Consider the following 20,242-nt stretch of genomic DNA (forward strand, 5'->3'; position numbering starts at 1 on the left):
CGTGGCCTAGTTGATACGAGGACGTGAGCTGGGCAGTAACACGGAGGCGACACAGACACAGGCCTGGGTCTCTCTGTGACCCGGTCCCGTCACAGGGCAGAGCCCTCGAGGCGAGTGCTTTCCGTCCACAGGCCAGCGGGGTGTGAGCAGAGGTGCGGGCGCCAGTTCTGGGCTAAGGCCGAACTTCATCCGCCCCCCTCTTCCGGGCTGTACTTGGGGGGTCTACGTTCCACGCAGGGTGCAGCTACATGACAGCATCACATCTTCCCCAACCACTTATGAAATTTTCAGAATCACAGAAAGATGGAAGAATTGCACAGCGAACACCCATATACCCATCGCCTCATTTCCATAATTAATGTCTTGTTAGTCTTGCCTTATCACATGTCAATCAAGCCTCTATCCATTGTTCATTTTTTTTTTTGAAACAGCACCTGATTTAAAGAGAGCAAGTAGTAAGCCTTGGTTAGGCTGAAGCACTGACATTTCAAATTTTTCTTTGCGTCTGTCAGTATCATTCTGATTATGAAACGTGACTCATACCTAAAACCAACTTACTTAATTCTCAGAGTTTGGGTACACAAGGCCTGGCAGGTGCTCAGAGACTGCTTTCCCGCCCGACTGGGAGGAAAAGAACGAACCAAATTTTGCAGGTAGGAAAGAATCGAAGGCCTATATATCTCTGGTCCCTGCAGAAGAGGCCTAAATGCTCTGTAAGTGGTAAGCAAATTTTTCTGCATGAGGGGGGAATTAATAAAAAAAAGATAAATGAATTTATCAAAAGAAATTATTTCATCATATAAGAGAACGCAATGTGTGTAAATCTCCCTGATCATTTATTTAACCCTCCCTCATCTTTGAAAGGATTTTATTTTCCTTTTAACATGAAAATTTTTATTGAGGTAAAATTCACACAACATACAATTACCTTCTTAAAGTGTAAGACTCCGTGGTACTTAGTGTGTCCACAGCTCTCTCTAGTCTCAGAATTTTTTCATGCTCCGTAGAAAGCCTCACACTCAGTAAGTAATCACTCCCCACTCTCCTCGCTCCTCTCTCCCTGGTAACTTCTAAGTTACTTTCCCTCCTTATGGATTTCCCTAAGGGTCCAGTACCCAGATTCTGTAAAGAACTCAGAAAGACAAACAACCCAGTTTTTACAATGGGCCGAGGCCCTGAACAGACATCTCCCCAAAGATACACAAACGGCCAAGAACGCACACGAGAAGATGCTCAATGTCATTGGTCATTAAGGAACCACAAATCAAAACCACAGTGAGATGCCATTTCACATCCACTGTAATAGCTTTAATATTTTTCCTGAAAAATAACAAGTGCCCATGACAATGTGGAGAAATAGGAACTTTGCACGTTGCTGGTGGGAATATAAAACCGTGCGGCCACACTAGAAAACAGGTAGCAGTCCCTAAAAGCATTACACAAAGGTCACCACGTGACCAGTACTTCCACTGCTATGTACCCAAGAGAAATGCAAACATATCTCCACACGCTAACTTGTACGTGAATTTTTATAGTAGCATTATTTATAATAGCCACAAAGTGGAAACAACCCACATGCCCATCGATGGATGGATAGCTAAACAAATTGTATACACACACAATGGGATATTTTCATTTTTAAAGATAAATCTCAGAAGCAATTTTTAAAAATTTATTTATCTTTCCTTGACTGACTCTGTGACTCACAGATACTTAACTGCAAAATAAGGTTGGTTCCACCACAACTTTCAATATCGCATTATTTTGAAATACGTGTTTCCAATTGCAATTGAAGCAAACGGCAGCGCTCTCCACATTCGAGAAGAGGTAACCGCAATTGTTTTTCACTGAGACTTCCTTTCACTAGTTCCACTTCCATTGTTGACATTAAACACATCAACAATATATTTAGAAAATAACCCTCATCAGTTCCCTATCTCGGACCCAAATCCCTCGGTACTTTCCCCAGCAGACGTTCCTACAGGACACATGGAACATTGAGTGCCGTGGGGCTGAGCCGCACCTCCCGGGTCTGCATAACCTACTCCCTGACTAGATGACAAACTAGATCCCAGGTTCTCCTGCTCCGCTCTACTCCTCGCTCAATACACTCCAAGCACACTGTGCTCCTGGGTCCACACGAGCCCAGTTCAGTTTCATGGGTTTTGCCTCTGCAGCAACATTCCTCCTGCTATTCCCCATGGCTTCCTCTGTTTATTCAGGTCTCAGCTGACTTACGAGCTCAGGAAATTCTTTGCTGACTGCCTTCTCTACTTGCAGGCCCAGGGCAGCTCCCCTCCAAATATCCCTCAATGCATGTTAGTTATTTCAAATTAAAGTTACTTAAAAAGCAGCCAGTCAAAGAAGGGCACGTTGACCCTCCATGTGTCCTCGAATGCAGGAAATAAATCTGTCCTGTGAAAGGTGCCATCCAGGAGGTCCTGAGAGAGACACGCTTATGGCCAGAGGTAAGGGATCCAGGGCCCAAAACCCCATATGAACAAACCTCATTACTGCTTTACTGATTTATTACTCCAAGCCCTCTTTCTGTTTAGATTCTTCATGAGTGAGCACCCAAACTTAAGTTTCTTTGTCCCGTCAATTCTTCACAAATTTATGCTTTCTTTGTCTACGAATAGAAAGCTGCCTATTCTGGTCATTTCTCTGAGCATCATTCGTGATTTCTCATGTGCGTGTATTAAATTGGTTTTCCTCCTGTTTTTCTGGTCTTGTGTCGATTTTATGATTAGTCCAGCCCTGAGAACTCAAGAGGGGCCGAGGAGGCAATGCCCTCCCCCCACGCCTGCAGCCTCCATTGCAGGCCACTCTTTCCCACCTCCTTGTTTAATCCCCTTGCCTACTCACTTGCTTATTTCCTTCCTGTTCTGCCTCTCCACCCTGGGACGCATGGGACACACCAACTCCTTTCGCTGGTCTGTGTGCAGCGTCATCGCAGTGCCGGCACACACTGTGCTCTCAGTAAATATTTGTTGTACGAGTGCGGAAATTACCCCACTCTTCCTGTGTGGACATCTACCCAGAGCTGGGGAATTCTAGAAGGTTCTCCAAAGGAGGTGGCCCAGGATCTGAGTCTGTAAAGATGAGGAAGCTGTGGCAGGACAAAGGCGGAGACCAGAGGACGGACTGAGCGAGATGGTCGCGTGGAGAACACAAGAAGCCGCCGTCGCCGTGGGCACAGCACGTGCCGTGTGCCAGGCAGGGAGCTAAGTACCACCGTCACCGCCGTGGACCCTTCCAACAACCCCACAAACGCGCCAACGTCATCAGTACCGTTTTCTAAATGACACAACAGAACCTCAGAAGGAAAACCAAAACCTTGTGCAGAAAGGCACAGCGGTTACGGGTCGGGGACAGGCTCCAAGCCTGGGGCTCTCACACACTGTGTGTCACGGACGCGGTGAGTAGAAGAACAGGAGTTAACAGCGGGACGTTAGGGACACTTGTGGGATGCCGAGATCAGAAGTCTGGACCCAATTCTATCAAGAACCAGGGGTCCTTCGAAGGCAAGGCAAACGTCACCAGCCATGCGTTTTAGTCCTCTTGCCACCAGTGTAAGGATGGAAGTGAGTGGAGGAAGAAAGATATAAAGAAATTAGAAAGTCTGGCAGAGAGATGCTAGTTTTGACCAAAATCGTGGTACTGGAGACACAGAGGAGGGTGTAGATTTATGAGACTTGGGGAGGAGGTTTTGAATCATCAAAATGATTCAACAGCCAGGTGGGTAAGCAGGGAATGGGCTCCTCAGAGGGAAACACAGACACGCTCAGCCTCTAAGAATCAGACTTTGACCCACGACCTGGAGTGGTACATTCAGGCCCGGCTTGTCCCCCTGTGTAAGGCAGGGACGAGCTCTCACGGGGGCGTCTGCCAGGACTGTCATTTCCACCCAGGAAGAGGCACCGTCCACCCCCTTGCTTCAGCCTCTCTCCTTCTCTGTCCTCACCTCCCACACTCAATTAGTCATAACGGCCGCCTTTGCTACAGCCACTGCCTCTGACAGCTGCTGTCACCTCCTGCCCAGACGGACCGGTCCCACCTTCTCTCCTGATGCGCTCGAGATGAACGCCTTTCATGAGATTCCAAGCGTTCTTACCCCAAATGTAGAAGGTGACGGACGAAGGCCCGCAGGACCTCGGTCTTCAACTAGCTTTCCAGCCGATCTTGATTTTGTGTATTTTGGTGTAATTTCACATTTGTAAAAAGTTGTAGGAATAATACATGGGACTCCTCTACTCGCCTCACTCAGGAGGATGAGTTCCTTCCATTTTGCCCCATTTGATGTGTCAGTTTTCTCGAGATGATTAAGGGAGATAGAGAGATGTGGGGTTTTTTCTGTACAGTTACCATGTATATTTCTAAGAATAAGAACTTTCTCTTACATAGCCAATTATCTAAATCAGAAATTTTAACACTGATTCAATACTATTACATAATCCACAGGCCATATTCACACTTTGTCAATTGCCCAATCATATCCTTTTCAGTTATTTTTATTTTCCAGTCCAGGATCCAATCCAGAATCACGCCTGGAATTCAGCTGCCATGTCTCTCTAAGCTCCTTTAATCAGGAAAAGCTCCGTACCTCTCTTTTCTCCTCTGTCAAGACATTTTGAGGAATCCAGGCCACTCATTCTGTAGACTGTCCCCCCATTTGAGTTTGCCTGGTGTTTCCTTATCGACTTGATTTGGGAAGAATTCTGGCAGGAGCTCCAGAGAGATGCAGCTGTGTCTGTCATCGAGAGGCCTGAGATAACAGGGGGCCCAGTGTCTGCAGTGTGACTGTGGTCACCTGCTTCAAGTGGTGTCACAAGTTTCTCCACCCAAAAGTTTCCACTTCCCCTTGTAATTAAGTATCTCGTGAGGAGATATCAGCTTGTTCCCTATAAAAGTGTTACTAACTTTACAGTCCACTGATCATTTTCTAATACCATTTTTCCTCTTATATTGATTGGTGGCATTCTTCTATAAGGAGCAGCTACCCCTCCCTCCAATATTTATTTTTGTAACCGTTCATCAATTTATTACAGAATCGACTCACTCATTTTTATTCCACTTGGTGGCTTAGTAGCCATTTCTAGCATCATTTACTTAGACGATCAAATGGCCCCTGATTTGATCAGAGGTTGGCCCTTCAAGCCGGTTCCTTGTCCTTTCAATATTTCCCTGTAATTCTAAGCAAGTAATTGCTATAAGACACAAATGTTCCAGCCTAGCCCATCTTAAACTTCTCTCTAGGACAATCTCTTATCCCGTCGTACCGGACTTTCCCTCTTCTCTTAGTTAAGTTCTTCCTTCCACACTGAGGCTTCAGGGTATGTGTGTCCACCTAGCTACACACATTTCCCTCTTATTACGTCTACCAGGTACACAGTAGGAACACAACAAATATGACTGATAAACGGATGAAAAGTGGGAACAAAGGAGGCAGCTTTCTACATGGGCTCCGAGGACAGAAACACGGACACGTGAGGAGCAGTTACAGGCAAGTGGTAAGATTCTGCTCCATGTGACAGGGAGGGGGGGTATTTCAGCAGGTGCTTTTGACCGTCTGCCAGCGATGTCACCGAGAGGGGCAGTGCTCAGTGGGAAAGGAAAGGAGGGACAGGATGACCTCCGAGGTATCTTCCGATTCCGAGAACCTGTCACTCTGGCAGTCTATAAAATATGCTTGGGCAGAGCCACGTCTAATATATCTTAGAAGCCAGCATGTGGGTGGATTTCTAACCTTCTTTTTCTCCTAGTGTTTTCACTAAGATTCTGGGGCCGTGTGATGATTTCAGATGCAGATATTCTCACCAACGTTGCCTCAGTTAGGCGTTAACAAGCATCCTCGAGCAGAATTCCGTTGTAGCAATTTGTTCTTCCAGCTGGAGGAGCCATAATTACATGGCTTTCCACACTGCAGAGGGGCCCCTGCACTAACAGTGCTTTGCCCCAGGAATGGTGGTATAGAGGAAGGGTAGCTGGACTCGTGACTAGCAGAGCTGGCTTGTCCTATAGGTCCCACACTGCCATTAACGTACAGGGTTGGGCTAAGCAGACACTCCTCGCTGAAGTATCCTGTAAGTGTGGGGAAACGGTAACACTGCAGCTCAGTGAACCTCCATTTCCCCATCTGCAAGATGGGGCCATAAAGCTTGCGGATCAGGGATGCGGCAAGAGTCGATGAGGCAATATTGGTAAAACAATTCACAAGGGCACAGCACAAAGTAAGTGTTAAGTACACAAATTGTTGCTGTTGTATAAACGGCACCGAGCAGGTCGCTGGAGCACTCTGAGCCTTACTCTCTCCATCTCTCGCACCGAGTTTTAATTACACTTATGGTTCAGGGTTTGCTTGAGTCATCACTGTGCTACCGCACACACACGTTCCTAGCAGACTGACACGCTCTAAGCAAATGCTCCGACAGGTTGTTTAAAATTAATCTGATATGTAGCAGCTTATACAAGAGGAAAGTGTAGGATTTAGGAATATGCTCCTTTAATTAAATTCTCAGACCAAAAATTGGCAAAACAAATTTTTTTCCATGCAGCCTTCCCATTTATAAATTTATACCAGACAGGACTTAATTGAAAAATACCTCTTTCTATTTGGTTTCCAAATTATGAAAGTAGCTAAAATGGCTGTGACATTTAAAAATATTTCACATCTGACTGGGAAGATATTTTCCAATGAAAAATGCTGGGCTTCTTGTTTCTACTAACGAGACCGTATGGGTGACAGGAATTGCTTTTGTGACAAGTCCAGGTTGACTTCCCTAACAAATTACCTTGTATTTCCTGGGCTTATGCTGTCCACACACAGTGCCCGGGCTAACCCACCAGACAACCTGTGGTTATATTTTGGGTACCATGCAGCATAGGTACCATGTACTAAGGGTCTGGTGGGCTCCTCACCACATCATCCATTTTACATGACATCATCCATTTTATATGACATCATCCATTTTACATGACATCATCCATTTTACATGACATCATCCATTTTACATGACATCACCCACTTTGTATGACATCATCCATTTTACATGACACATCTATTTTGTATGACATCATCCATTTTGTACGACATCATCCACCTGGCATGTCTGTCTTCACTGCCACTCTACTTACCCCTCTCCTCGAAAACCCCACCCCAGTTTTAAATCCAAGCTCAAAGAGCTGAAAAACTCTCCGTGGTTTTTCAAACCAGGAAAGGTATTTCAAGTATCCTATTTGAATGGGCAGGAGAGACGTGGTAATTCTGGTAGAACTATCAAGAATGGTGGTAGAAGTCTACTGGGAGAAGGGTAAGAGGAGGCAGTTTGTATCGAAGGTGACACATGAAAGGTAACTCACCATCAGTACAACAGGAAGTTAATAACAATGTGTGAAGGTGATAAATAAAAAAATAATAGAGGGAGAGTATTATTTTCAAATATGGAATTAACCACCAAGAGGGCTGAGAACGGTACTGGTTAAAAGTGGAGGCAAAATGGGGAAAAGATACAATTGTTGTTTTGTATTATGGGCTATCCTGTTATCTTGTAAGTTTTAAATCCATATTCGTGTATTGTTCTTATACAAATAAATTAAATCACATCACTTCTCTCCTGTCACTGGGTAATCATTCCTGGGTGTCTGTGGGATCCACAGGTACTAAAACACATTGTTTATAATTATTTTCATATTTAACACTTTCATGAAACTGTGAGTGTCTCCGCAGCAGGTACTGCAGCTCAGTAATCTCAGTAGCCCTAAGATGTATGTCTACAGAACAAGGCTGCTTAATGATGCCCAGGGTCCTGAGGTTACAGAAAGGAAGTAACATTTAGAAATTAGTTAAATCATCAAGCCACTGAATCTGTAACAAGGACTGACATACGTGCTCTGAGGAATCGGTGTGTCGTTCTGGAAACGGCAGAAGAAAAGACCTGAGTTAGGCTAGTGGGGAAGGTGGGGACGGCCAGGAGGTCCTGGAGGCTTTTTCTGAACGAAGCAGGCTGTGCCAAAGGCAGGTGCTTATGAGTCATAATGAACAGACGGCACTGCCTTTCAAGGAGGGAGCAACGGAATGGTCACCAATCTAGGCTGAACTTCCGACTTTTATTGTAACTTAAGGTCGAGGGACAAAGCCAAGGAACCTTCTGCCAGATCTGAGTCTAAGCCAGAGAAAGATTCAGGGCCAACAATGTGGGAAGAGGACAGGGGCTGCCATAGGAAATGGTCTGAAGCACATCACAAGCGCCGTTCGGAGAGAGGGTAGTAAAATGCTCTAATCTCCTCTCCCTTGTTGCTCTTAAACTCGCTCCACGAAAACCACTCATTTTCAGCTCACCAGTGAGCTCCACGTTGCCAAAACCTGTGATAAACTGTTGGTCTCACTTCCTATCAGCTCGCGTCGTTGCTCACCCCCCCCCCCCATCCTTTCTTCACTTGACTTTCCTGGCGTTTCTCCGACCTCACTGGCTACTGCTTCTCAGGTTACACTGTAGAGCCTCGTCTTGCCCTAACCTCTTGGCGTTGGAGCGCCAAGGACCCAGCCCCTGGACCTCTGCTCTTCTCGCTTACACGCTCCCGTTGTATGTCAGTCAAGCCCAGTGACTCCCAACTTTGTGTGTCCAACCCACAATTCCCCTCTCATCTGCAGACTCAAAATCAGCACTTCTGCCAGAATGTCTAAAACAGCTCTCAGACACGCCAAGTCCAAAGCTGAACTCTCGACCTGCCCAAATCCTGCTTAATCCTCACCTCGTGTGACGGCAACGCCACCTCCCAGTTACAAAGGCGCAAACTCCTGAAGCTTTCCTTGTGATTTCCATCCCCGTAACATCTGCCAGGAAACCCCATCGGCTGCACCTGTTGTATCATCCAGACTCTGACCATCGCCCTGGAATAAGCAGACGTCATCATCCCGTTGCTAGATCATTGCAGTAGCTTCCTAACAGTTCCCCCTGCTTGTATCGTTGACCTATGGAGACTCCGCTGATCACAGGGGGCCGGTTAAAAGAAGAAATAACACCCTCTTCCACACGCGTTACATGAAGCCAGTCACTCCACTACCAGCATTTGACACAGACATTACAGTAAACACATCACAGACCTACATTCCTCACAAACACAGGTACAGACGACCATAAAGAGATATCAGCAAATTAAATCCAAAACGACATATTGAAAGGAGGATGCATTATAACGAAGCAGGGCTTGTCTCAGGAACACAAGGTTGGTTCAACATTCTAAAATCAACGACTAGAACTCATCATATTCACAGAATAGAGGAGGAAAAACATGCAGTATTTTCAATAGATGAAGAAAAATAATTGGGTAAAATCTAACACTTATTTGGGATTTAGGGGAAAAAAACACTCAGCAAGCTATAAGTAGCTAGGAAATTCCTCGACCTAACATGGAATTTATGAAAAACCTACAGCCAACCTTATGTTTAATTTAGAAATACCGAGTGCTTCCCACCTAAGGAGCAAGGCAAGGACAAACCACTTCTATTCAACTGTCCTGGAGTCAGTGTAACAAGGCAGGAGACGCGCAGAAAGGGGTGTACAGGTGCCTTGGGAGCAGCAGGAAGAGGTCGGCGGGGTGGCCAGGGACCGTCTCACGTCTCCAGAGCCCAGCAGGTGGGTGTCCGGGAGGCGGGGGCAGGATTGGCGGCCTGCACGGTGGTGGGGGCTGCAGAGGGAGGCCGGCAGGGGGACGGCTCCCCACACAGAGAACTCGGGGTCTGCACGTCGCTAAGCGGCTGTCAGATTCGGTCTGTCATCTCTGACAACTTGCAAGGCCTGTTCTGGTCAGCTCAGCTCCGCTGCACAGCGGCTGCTCCAGACTTTAGTCACGGAAACGAACGGGACAGTTGACCGTGCGCACGGCCTCCCCACTTGCTGTTTTGCTTTCACAAACACCATGGGAGGAACACAGGCTTCGTTATGCATCTGTCTGCGTGCTCAGACATGTCCCGAGGGCCACACTGTACCAGGCGCGATCCCACACGCTCAGGGTGCAGCAGGGAGCCTCGGAGTCTGAGAAAGGGACCGTCACCCTGACAACTGAGGGTGAAGGGGAACTGGCTGGTGACAGGGGAGGTGAAGACGAGGATTCGGCCTCAGAGAGGACCTCACACCCAGGCAGCCGGACACGAGGGCCGTCAGTGGTGGAAACACAGGCGGTGTGGCAGGGGGACCCGGCAGCAGGACAGGCGGCTGAGGCAGAAGTCACATGATTACACAGGGCCCCAGCAGCCATGGGAAGGATTTGGGTCCTTATCCTGAGAATTAAGGATTCGAGGCAGGAGAGAAACACGATGAGATTTGCATTTTGAGAAGCTCTCTGCAGAAAAGGGGAAATCTGAGACGGTCTGGAAGGAGAGTCTTGGGACGCAGGTGGCGAGAGGGAAGGTAAGGAGAGGATGAGTCCTGGGTTTTAGACGTGCCGCCTGCGGGGCGGGTGCTCTGCACTGAGGTTAAGAACCTGGGGGGAGATGAGCTTGAGGAAGGGAGGGTGGGGTCCTGGAGCCCCGTGCACTCTTGGCTGTCCTGGGGGCTAAGTGGCGACCTCAGCAGTCCTTCAGATGTGGGGGGAGGGGCCGCAGAAGGAAGGTCTGGGTGACAATGATAAACCTCAGAGTGACCGCCAATCGATGAGAATTAAAGCTGTGGTTGTGAATGCTACCCCTGGGGCCGGGGAGGCCAGGAGAAGACAAAGCACCGGGGACCCTGCCCTAAGTAATTACAGTTAAAGACCTGGAGAGGGGAGCAGGAGAAGTAAGAGAAATGGGGGGAGAGTGTGGGGAGAGATAGGCCAAAGAAGGAACGTTTTCCAGGAGGAGGAACTGGTCCGCATTCCAAGTCGGTTACACTGCGAGCAGTAAGTAAAGTCAGGAAGGGAAGGGGCTCCACGCACCGAGCCAAACGGGGCGCAGTACGCACCCACCCCCGCCAAGATTTCACTTTCTGCGGTTTTAGTGACCCAAGGTCCGCTGTGATCTGAAAATAGTAAACGGAAAATTTCAGATCTCTTGAGCGAGAATAAAGGAGCGAGAGAGCACAGTCACATAACTTTTACTACAGTATTTTGTTATAATTGTCCTATGTTATTACTAGTTGTTTTAAGCTCTTACTGTGCCTGACATAAACTAAGCTTTCTCACAGGGCTGTATGCACGGGAGAAACAGAGTATATACAGGGTTGGGTCCTAGCCACGGTTTCAGGCATCCACTAGGGGGCTTGGAATGTGTCCCCCGTGGATAAGGGGGGACCACTGTAGCCAGTGACCTCTCCAATGTGACCTCAAAAAGAACCTTCGGGGGATGGTCAGAGGCAGGAGCCAGGTTGGAGGTGGTGGGTGAGGAACGGAGGCGAAGGAATGGAAGTCAGTGAGTCACTAAGATTTTCCTCTGAGTTGTTTGCTGGGCAGAAGCAGCAGGAGACAGCCTGCGGCTAGAGACGGGTGGAGGGGACATGCTTTGTCGTCCTTTCCAGTTTGTGACAGTGAGGTTGCTTTTCTGCATCAACTGACAGTGGCAAACTGGTCATTCAGCCAAGCGATTTGTTTTTGTTTTGTTTTCCTTTTTACAGTTTGGTTTTAGGTGAATTGACTTTAAGCAAACTGATTTTCAGTAAACTGACCTAGAGCCACATTCAGAAGTCTGTCAATAAAAACATGACCCCCCGAGCACTTTCTAGGCATTAGGGACCCTGTCGCTACCCTGTGCTATGTCTTCCCTTCTGGGTGTTTCGGGTCTCAGTTTTTGGGCCAGGAGGCTGAGGCTCAGGCAGCGGAGGTAACTCGCCCGAGGTGACACAGCTGGCAAGCCATGGCGCCTGGAGCCCACGTGATCTGCCTGCCACCAAGCCCAGGGAGCGTCAGTGCCCTGTCTCAGCTCGATGCCCATGCACAGGAGAGGTCCAGATGCCACCCGAAAAGTGCCAGCCTGAACTGTGAGCAGCAAGGAACTGCTTTAGATCCTGGCATGACCTTGGCCTTAGAAAAGCGACAATGTGAGGTGTCTGATGACGGGGAAGGGCGGGCTTCCCTGGGCGGCTCCTTCTTCATTTCATGTTTACTAAATGATACGATCCCACCTCTCAGATTTCGGTGTCACTGTCACTTTCTCAGGAGCGCCTGCCCTGCCTCACTACGGAGGGGTTTTCCTTTGTTAGTGTGGCGTCCCACGCTCTGCGTCTCACCCCTTTGCAGGTACCGTCTTTGTATTTAGGTCTGAGTAAGCCCCTCATCCCCTTAGAAAATTAGGTTCATGAAGTCAGGAACTGGGTCCCTGGCTCACGCTTGTATCCCCAGCACATAACAAGTCCTGGGAACCTGCCCGTGCTCAGTGAACACTCGCTGACTTGACAGGTGGTCAGAGCATGTCACTGGGTCACAGGGGTGGGGCTGCCCCTCCATCACACCTCTCTCCTCATCCGGGCACCCTGAAATGCCGGGGTCTGCAGGGTGTGAGCTCCCTGGGAAGCAGTCGCGGGAATGGAAAGGGCGGGGGGCTCAGACACTTAGGTCTGGACAACCATCTTAATGAATCCAAGAGGCCAAGTGGCTGGGCTGCGCTTTAAACCCCTTGCTGTGGACTCCTGGCTGGTGGTGACACTTGGCTTCGGATCAAAAGGACATTGAACTGGAATAATCAAGAGGTTTCCGCTGTGCTTTTTAAATGGAAGGACCCGTGGTGTCTTTGGCAGGCTACGCACAGATGTCAAATCAGGCTTGCTTGTCTCTAGTTGGCTGGGGGGGTGGGGGGGCGACACCATTACAGCGTGTCCGGGAGAGCTCGTCGGCCCTCCTTCCCATCCCTCGTCCTATATGCACAAGCTCACGATTACGGACCCGTCTTCATAAACACCTTGCAAACGCGTCCTGTCTTCTCCAGTCCCACTGCCTTAGTTCAGGCCCCACTGCTGCTCACCTGGGCTTTCGCCTCAGCCTGCCGTCAGCGTCATCTCCTGCCAGGTAGGAGCCGTCCATTCTCGCAGCAGGCGTGACCTTTCTGATATGCAGGACCCTCCACTGATAAAACACCTCAGCGGTTCTGCACGGCCCCGAGAACTGAGTGCAAAGGCTGGACAGGCAGGAAAGTACCCCCCCAATCCAGTCCCATCGCACCCCCCACTCCATCTCCTGCCCTTTCGCTTCACCCACGAGTACCTGGCATCTCCTGATCGCATACCCTGTGACTGCTCGAGTCACCAAGATCCTGAAGAGGCCACTTCTTCCACCTAGAATGCCAGGCCCGTGTGGCCAAGTCCTGCTAATTCTTCGGGACTCAAATCAGATACGTATGCCCTTTGTCATGCCATCCCCCACCCTCCGATGATTCAGTTGCTCTTCAGACAATACTGATATTCAGACAACACTGCACTCTCTGGGATCCCACTGAACTTGACACAATGATCTCAGAGTGGTTAACACAGTCTGTTGTATTTCTCCACCTGTCTGCCTCCCCTGCTGGCCTGTGGGAAACTCAGGGAGGACCCGGGCACTACAGCCCAGACGCTGAGAATTCAGTTGACGGCGCCATTGGTGTAAATCCGAGTTATATCCCCACATGACCCTGGGGGACTTACCAACTCTCCGTGCCCGAGATATTTTTAATCCGTAAAATGGGCACATTTACACATTGCTCATGTGCTCCTCAGGGTTGAGTGCAGACTGCTTAGCAGTGCCCCTGCTTGGCTTAGCGCATGGCACGTAGTAAGTGTACAGAGAAAATCAGTGACAGTGATAACCAAAGAGAGGTGTCACGTCCACTCCTCTCCTCATCGCTAAACAAGCGCTTGGAACAAAGGGGCATTAAATAGGGCTGAATGAATGAAGTGAGCTTTCATGGGGGCTGTGGGGGCGCCAAGGTGTGTCACGTCTCCTGTGTCCTCGCCGCCGCCAGAGCGTCAGCGTCCAGCTTGAACTCCGAGTACGGAGGCTGGGAGGAGATCCGACATTTCCCAGCTGAGCAGTGTGCCAGCCCGTCTGTGCCCCGGGCCTGCGCTGTGCGCGCCCTGTGTGAGCTAGCTGCGAGCATCCCCATTTCCCCAAGAGATGCAGTGAAGGTAAGTCAGGACACAGCCCTAGAGGGCTCGAGCCAGCATCTGCCTGATTCCATGTCCCAGACGCCAAGTCCTGCCGCCAGCAACTGCGTCACTCTCCCCAGCTGTTACGCTCTCTCGGGTGCCCAGGCGGCCCTGGCATTCCTTTGCAGAAAAAGATTCAGAGGGTAGTCCATTATCCTGAGCTGCTGCCTTGGGACATAAATAGTCAGTCACTGCAGAACTGTTTGCGGTGAGAAATGTGCAGGCTGGAGAGAAGTGAGACGCAAAATCATTATTTCATGTGGGAAGACACTGCCAAAGGGACAGAATTACTTACTATATTAATTCTGTCCTTCAGCGCCCAGCTCGTCTCTCTGCATAATGACTTAGTCACAGAATGTATTGTTGGCGACATTTTGGGACATTTCCACTATGATTTTTGCAGAAATTGGATAATCTAGACCTCCTGTTCTATTCCCTTTCACTCTAACTACTGTCCTCTGATGGTCCTTCCAACTCTGCTCTGTCCCCACCCCTCAGGAAACCCTATTTCTTCCCACTCACTGCGTGTTGGCAAAACCGGACAGATACACGCAAAAAAAAAAAAAAAAAGAAAGAAAAAGAAGAAACTAGACCACTGTCATATGCCACATACAGGAATAAACTTAAAATGGATTAAAGGCTTAAATGTAAAACCCGAAACCATAAAACTCCTAGAAAACATTGGCAGAAAACTCTCTGATGTTGCTGTTAGTGGTATTTTTTCTGATCTATCTCCTCAGGCAAGGCAAACAAAAGAAAAAAATAAACAAACGGGACTACGTCCAACTAAAGTTTTTGCACAGCAAAGGAAACTAGCAACAAAATAAAAAGACGATCTACCAAATGGGAGAAGATATTGGCCAATGATACATCCGATAAGTGGTTAATATTTTTAAAATTCTGAGGAACTCATACAACTTACCACCACTACCAACAACAACAACAACAAAACCATCCAATTACAAATGGGCAGAGGACCTGATCAGACATTTCTTACAAGATGACATACAGATGCCAATAGACATATGAAAAGATGCTCAATGTCACTAATCATCAGGGAAATGCAAATAAAACCACAATGAGATACCACCTCACACCTGTCAGAATGGCTGTCATCAATAAATCAACAAACAACCAGTGCTGGCAAGGATGTGGAGAAAAGAGAACCCTGTGCATTGTTGGTGGGATTGCAGATTGGTGCAGCCACTGTGGAAAACAGTATGGAGGTTCCTTAAAATATTAAAAATAGAACTGTCTTACGACCCAGCAACCTCAGTTCTGGGTATTTATCTGAAGAAAATGAAAACACTAACTTGAAAAGATATATGCCCCTGTATTCATTGCAGCATTATTTACAATAGCCAAGATATGGAAACAGCTAAGTGCCCATCGACAGACAATTGGATAAAGAAGAGGTGGTCCATATGGACAATGGAATATTACTCAGCCATAAAAATAACTGAAATCTTGCCATTTGTGACAACGTGGATGGACCTAGAGAACATTATGCTAAGTGAAATAAGTCAGACAGAGAAAGACAAATACCATATGATCTCCCTTATATATGGAATCTAAAAAAACAAAACAAGTGAAGAAAGAAAAGAAAACAAAAACAGATCCATAGAAACAGAACAAATTGATGATTGCCAGAGGGGAGGGCAGGGGGGGCGGTGAGAAAAAGAATAAAATATGCGGAGCTCTTACACATTCATAAAAAATTATATATGCCCTGACAGGAAAATGAAAAAGGTTATGAATTAGCTGTTCACAGAATGAAAAACAAAAATCCAAACACTCAACACACACATGAAATGTGCTGGATCTCTAGCAATTAACAAAGTATTTAAACTATCGTGAAAGCCTTCACCCATTAAGCTGGAGTGAATAAAAGAACCATTGTTGACATGTGTGTGGGTGAAAGACACACACAGTGCTGAAAGGGGCAGAGATAAACTGCTATAGCTTTTTCTAATTGTCGAGGGTATTATAGCTTACGTATCAAGCCTGCATAACACTTGACCCAGCAATAAACGTGTGCATAAACCAACCCACTGATTCTCCTTCTAGGAAACATATTCAGAACCAGAGATGCACTCAAATCTGCGTGTGGGTGTGGGTGTCTGCAGCTGAAGATACGGACTTCCTATCAGCCTGTGGTGGCAGCTTCTGATACGACTGCCAATCACTCTGGCTCCTGGTGCTCCCAGCCTCGTTCCCCGACTGCGTGTGAGCCGCACTGAGGGATTTGCCTTATTACAAGGAGAATGTGGCAAAACGATGGATGCCTCTTCTGTGATTAGATTACAAGAGACCAGCTTCTGTCTCGCTGGCACTGTCTCTCCCTCTTACCCTCTGGCTTGCTCTGGCGAGGTCGGCTGCCAGGCTGTGAGCTGCCCTATGCAGAGGTCCCCGTACAAAGGGAACAAGGAGGCACTGAGAACCCACAGAAAGCAGTCCTGCCAGCACCCACGTGTGTGACCCGGGAAGTGGGCCCTTCCCAGTCGAGCCCTGAGGTGAGACCACAGCCCCAGCCCACACCCCGCGTGCAGTCTGGGGACGCCTCAGCCAGCCCACATTCCTGATCACAGAAACAGGGAGCTAACACCTGTCGTTTTAAGTCACGAAGTTTTGGGGTAAACAGTTACACCAAAACAGATAACTAATTAATACATAGCTTTATGTATAACGATGTGAAATTGGAAACAATAAGAAGGTTCATGAACGAACACTAAAAAGGTCGGGGTAAAGTATGAAGGACCCAGGCAACAGGACAGTATGATTATATTACGCATATTATTTCCTGCGACAGGAAAAGGCGTATAGCATGTGGGAAGGGAAAAAAGCAGGCTACCAAGTATTTGACGTAACATGACACTATTTTTATAAAATAAGCCCATTTATTAAATAAATAAACCCATATGATTGGAAACACACTGAAAGAATACAGAGAACTTTCTTCGCTACCCCTTTCGGGAAGACCGCTCATAAATCTGGGGGCGGCTGGAAGCGAGACTTGAACAGCAGAGCTGCCACTCAGTCATTCCTCTGCTTCCAGCCACTGGGGATAAGGTCCCCCCTCATGAACCTTAGGTTTTGGAGGGAGACATAACCAATCATCAATCAATCAATCAATGCATAACATAAAGCCACGCCGTCAGGAAGTGGAGTAAGGGACCGCGAAGGAAGGGGACGGTGCTGGTTCATTAGGGACTTGAGGTTCGAGTGCTAGCTTATCTGTTGAGATGCCATTTGTACAGAGACCTGAACGAAGTTGGACTGAGTCGCCCAAACATTGGGGAGAACAAACAGCACAGGCCGGGCAGCAGAACCCTGCCCCTAACAGCCAAGCTCATCTCGGCTGCCGTGGGGTGTGGGTCTCACCACCCCACAGCCACCAAGACAGGGCTCAGGGGCTGCACACTGCGTCCTCCGTGTAGGAAGGTGGGCAGACAGTTTCTGAGACCCAGATCTCTGAAGTCCCTTCCAGCTGAATCTAATCTCGTCCATCCTGTTATTATATCACTTTTACAATTGCTAACGGGAGAAAATGGTACAATAAAAAATCAATTTGTCTTCTAGGCCTCTCCTTTCTGAGCTGCTTGCCTTGGGCTACAGACCCGCTGGGGACAATGCACCACATATCCCACTGCTGGCCCCAAGCTGACCCCACGGAGCTCACAATGACAGCATTCACAATGATCTCACTGTGTTATTAAGCCCTGGTATCTTCTTTTCACTGAAGAGCCAGTCCAGCCCAGCCCAGACAATTCCCTGAGCCCAGACAAAATGTCTAGGCTCTTCCTGAAAAGGGTTATGTTTAAGAAGGGTGGGTTTTCTGCAGTATGAATAAACATGGGAAGGGGCAGGGTCTACGTGAAGGGACAAAAGAGGTCACACGATGGCCTCACAGATCACGGAGGGGGGTCCAACCACCACATAAGAGGAACCCGCCCCGTCCTCATTGCAGAGTGAGGTGGGAAGTCTAATTCAGCAGCCAGGGCAGAGCACCCTGGAAGCCACAGCATATCGAGCCCTGGGCCAGCCCCAAGCAAGCATCACCCACTTCTTCCTGAGTTGACCACTCCACGTACCCCATCCATCGGGAAAATGCTGCGAATGGCGCCACGCGGCGCAAACGCCCTGTGCGTGAGTCCATGTCGGCCTTGATGCAAGGACAGAGGACCTCCGCCCCAGGCAGGGGCTGCCCAGTCCTACCTGGGGGCACCTGTGCAGTATCCCCATCCGGTGGGTGGGGCCGAGTGAGAAGAGAGCGGAACCACCTTGTCGGGATGGATTCTGGTACTTCAGACCCACCTGACCCTGCTCAGGGCCTGACTGCAGAGAACAGAGCCGACAGCCAGCTGAGCCTCAGCTTTCTTACTGCTCAAGCCCCCAGAACCCTTCCTTCCTCAGAGGGAGGCCATCAGGTTTGGACCTGAGCCTGGAATGGAGGTTTCCAATTCTACTCCCCATGCTTTCGGGGTGACATTGCCCTGTACAGCAGGCCCAGAGTTCAGCCAGGACGGGATGGCAAGAAGCTGGGAGACAGAGCCCCCTCGCTGCCCCCCGCCCTTCCTCTAAACAGGCAGGTCCAAGAGAGCGACAGACGCCGGCCTTGGTGAGCATGGACCACACCACCCGCCAATGTGGCCCAACCGCCGGTTCTCATCACCTGTACTGGCTGCTCTTCTCTGGGACCCACAGGGAGCACAGCGGGCGCAGCCCTGGCACCCTCTCTGAGCTTACAAGTGTGGACGCAGTTCCCCTTTCTGTGCAAACACAAGACAATGAGCAGGAACTCATCCCGTGGACGGGCCCTTTCCCGAGCTCTATGCCTCGGCTCGTTCACTCACTGGTTCAACGCTCCCAGACGTCTACGAGGTGACTACAGGGGAAGAGACACAGTGAGGCCACGTGACCCGCCAGGAAGCAGGAGAGCAGCAAGCGGCCCGAAGGCATCACCAGCGCAGGTGCTGAGTCCCCACAGCCGACGCACAGCCCGGCACCAGTCCCGCGTCCCCATCTGCCAGCTGGCAGCGTGGGGTCTCCCCACAACTGCACAGAAAGTTGGGTCCAGAATACAGGCCGCCTGGGCCCACGGCACGGTCAACAACACCAACAAGCCATGAAGCTGGTGGGCGGCAGAGACTCACCCGAGGAGATCCTGGGATCCTGGAGCATCGCTCAGGGCTCTGCTTGCCGTTCCTGGGAACCTGCAGCCGGCCCGCGGCACGGGAGGCGGGAGGGAGGCAGAGGCTGGAGCCGCAGCGGGGGTGGCTGAGGCCGTCATCCTCGCTTGCATTTTAGAAGCACTGGGATAAATTAAAAAAACTTTAAGGTTCCAATGGGATTGGCCTGAAGTGGAGCCGAGGCGTGAAGGTGTTTTGTTTTTGTTGTTGTTTTGTTTTTTTCGTCTTTAAGGTCCCCAGGTGATTCTAATATATAGCAATGGTAGAGCAACACTGGACGGGAAAATGTACCCGAAACTGGTAATTAGAATTAAGATCTTCCCCTAAACTAACCTCCATTTAAGACACCTGGGACTTGACGGGGCAATGACACTGGAAATGGAGACAACCTGCCATTATTTATGGAGTTAATTTCAGCTCTCGACACCCCTGCCCTGTCTGAGGAGGGCTTGGGGGAGGCCGGGGGGTGGAGCCCGAAGGACTAGACCTTGGGGACAGGGCAGGAATCAGCTATGTCCTCCCTTGTTTGCTAAACACGCCCAGTGCCTAATGGTGCCTAATGATGCCTGTAATTGATGTCTAAAGTTATTTAAAAGTAAATTTACTAGAAAATAATTAGCAATTTTATAGTTCACTACTTCCTCAATCTGTGGATAAAATTTTTTCCAATGGTTTTACCAGGCACTACAATACAACGTGCTATGAAATCCCTTGCCCAAAATGAAGGTAAACACGGGGCCCCCAAGGAGATAAACACATTATAAAAAATTGCTTGATTAGCTATTTCCATCAATTAGAAGGCAGGGCTGTCTTTCCTTCCACCCCACCCCCTACCCTCCCACCCCCATTGGAATCTGCAATAAATTACCCTTAATCAACATCAAGGGAAAGCTGTAGGAAGGCAGCCTGGAGATGGCTTAGCTTTGACCTTGGGAGAGCTAAACCTTCGCAGTGGGAGTAGAG

General features: G+C 48.8%; 2 long non-coding RNA genes across 3 annotated transcripts in view; both read right to left on the minus strand.

Annotated features, from left to right (window-relative positions):
* LOC109438476 (uncharacterized) overlaps positions 1 to 20,242 on the minus strand; it is a 172,659-nt gene that overhangs the window by 151,387 nt on the left and 1,030 nt on the right. Inside the window, exon 2 of one of the 2 annotated variants that reach the window (XR_012493166.1) lies at positions 19,244 to 19,402. This is a non-coding gene — a long non-coding RNA (uncharacterized LOC109438476). Of the gene's footprint in view, positions 1 to 19,243; positions 19,438 to 20,242 lie in introns of those variants that run through there. The other variant, XR_012493167.1, reaches the window with a different exon arrangement.
* Positions 9,324 to 13,760, minus strand: LOC141569482 (uncharacterized). Its single transcript, XR_012493174.1, has 2 exons — positions 12,932 to 13,760; positions 9,324 to 10,997 (listed from the first exon to the last, which is right to left on the minus strand). It is a non-coding gene; the product is annotated as an uncharacterized LOC141569482 (long non-coding RNA).

This window comes from Rhinolophus sinicus, linkage group LG18 (assembly GCF_036562045.2).
Source record: "Rhinolophus sinicus isolate RSC01 linkage group LG18, ASM3656204v1, whole genome shotgun sequence".
NCBI lineage: Eukaryota > Metazoa > Chordata > Mammalia > Chiroptera > Rhinolophidae > Rhinolophus > Rhinolophus sinicus.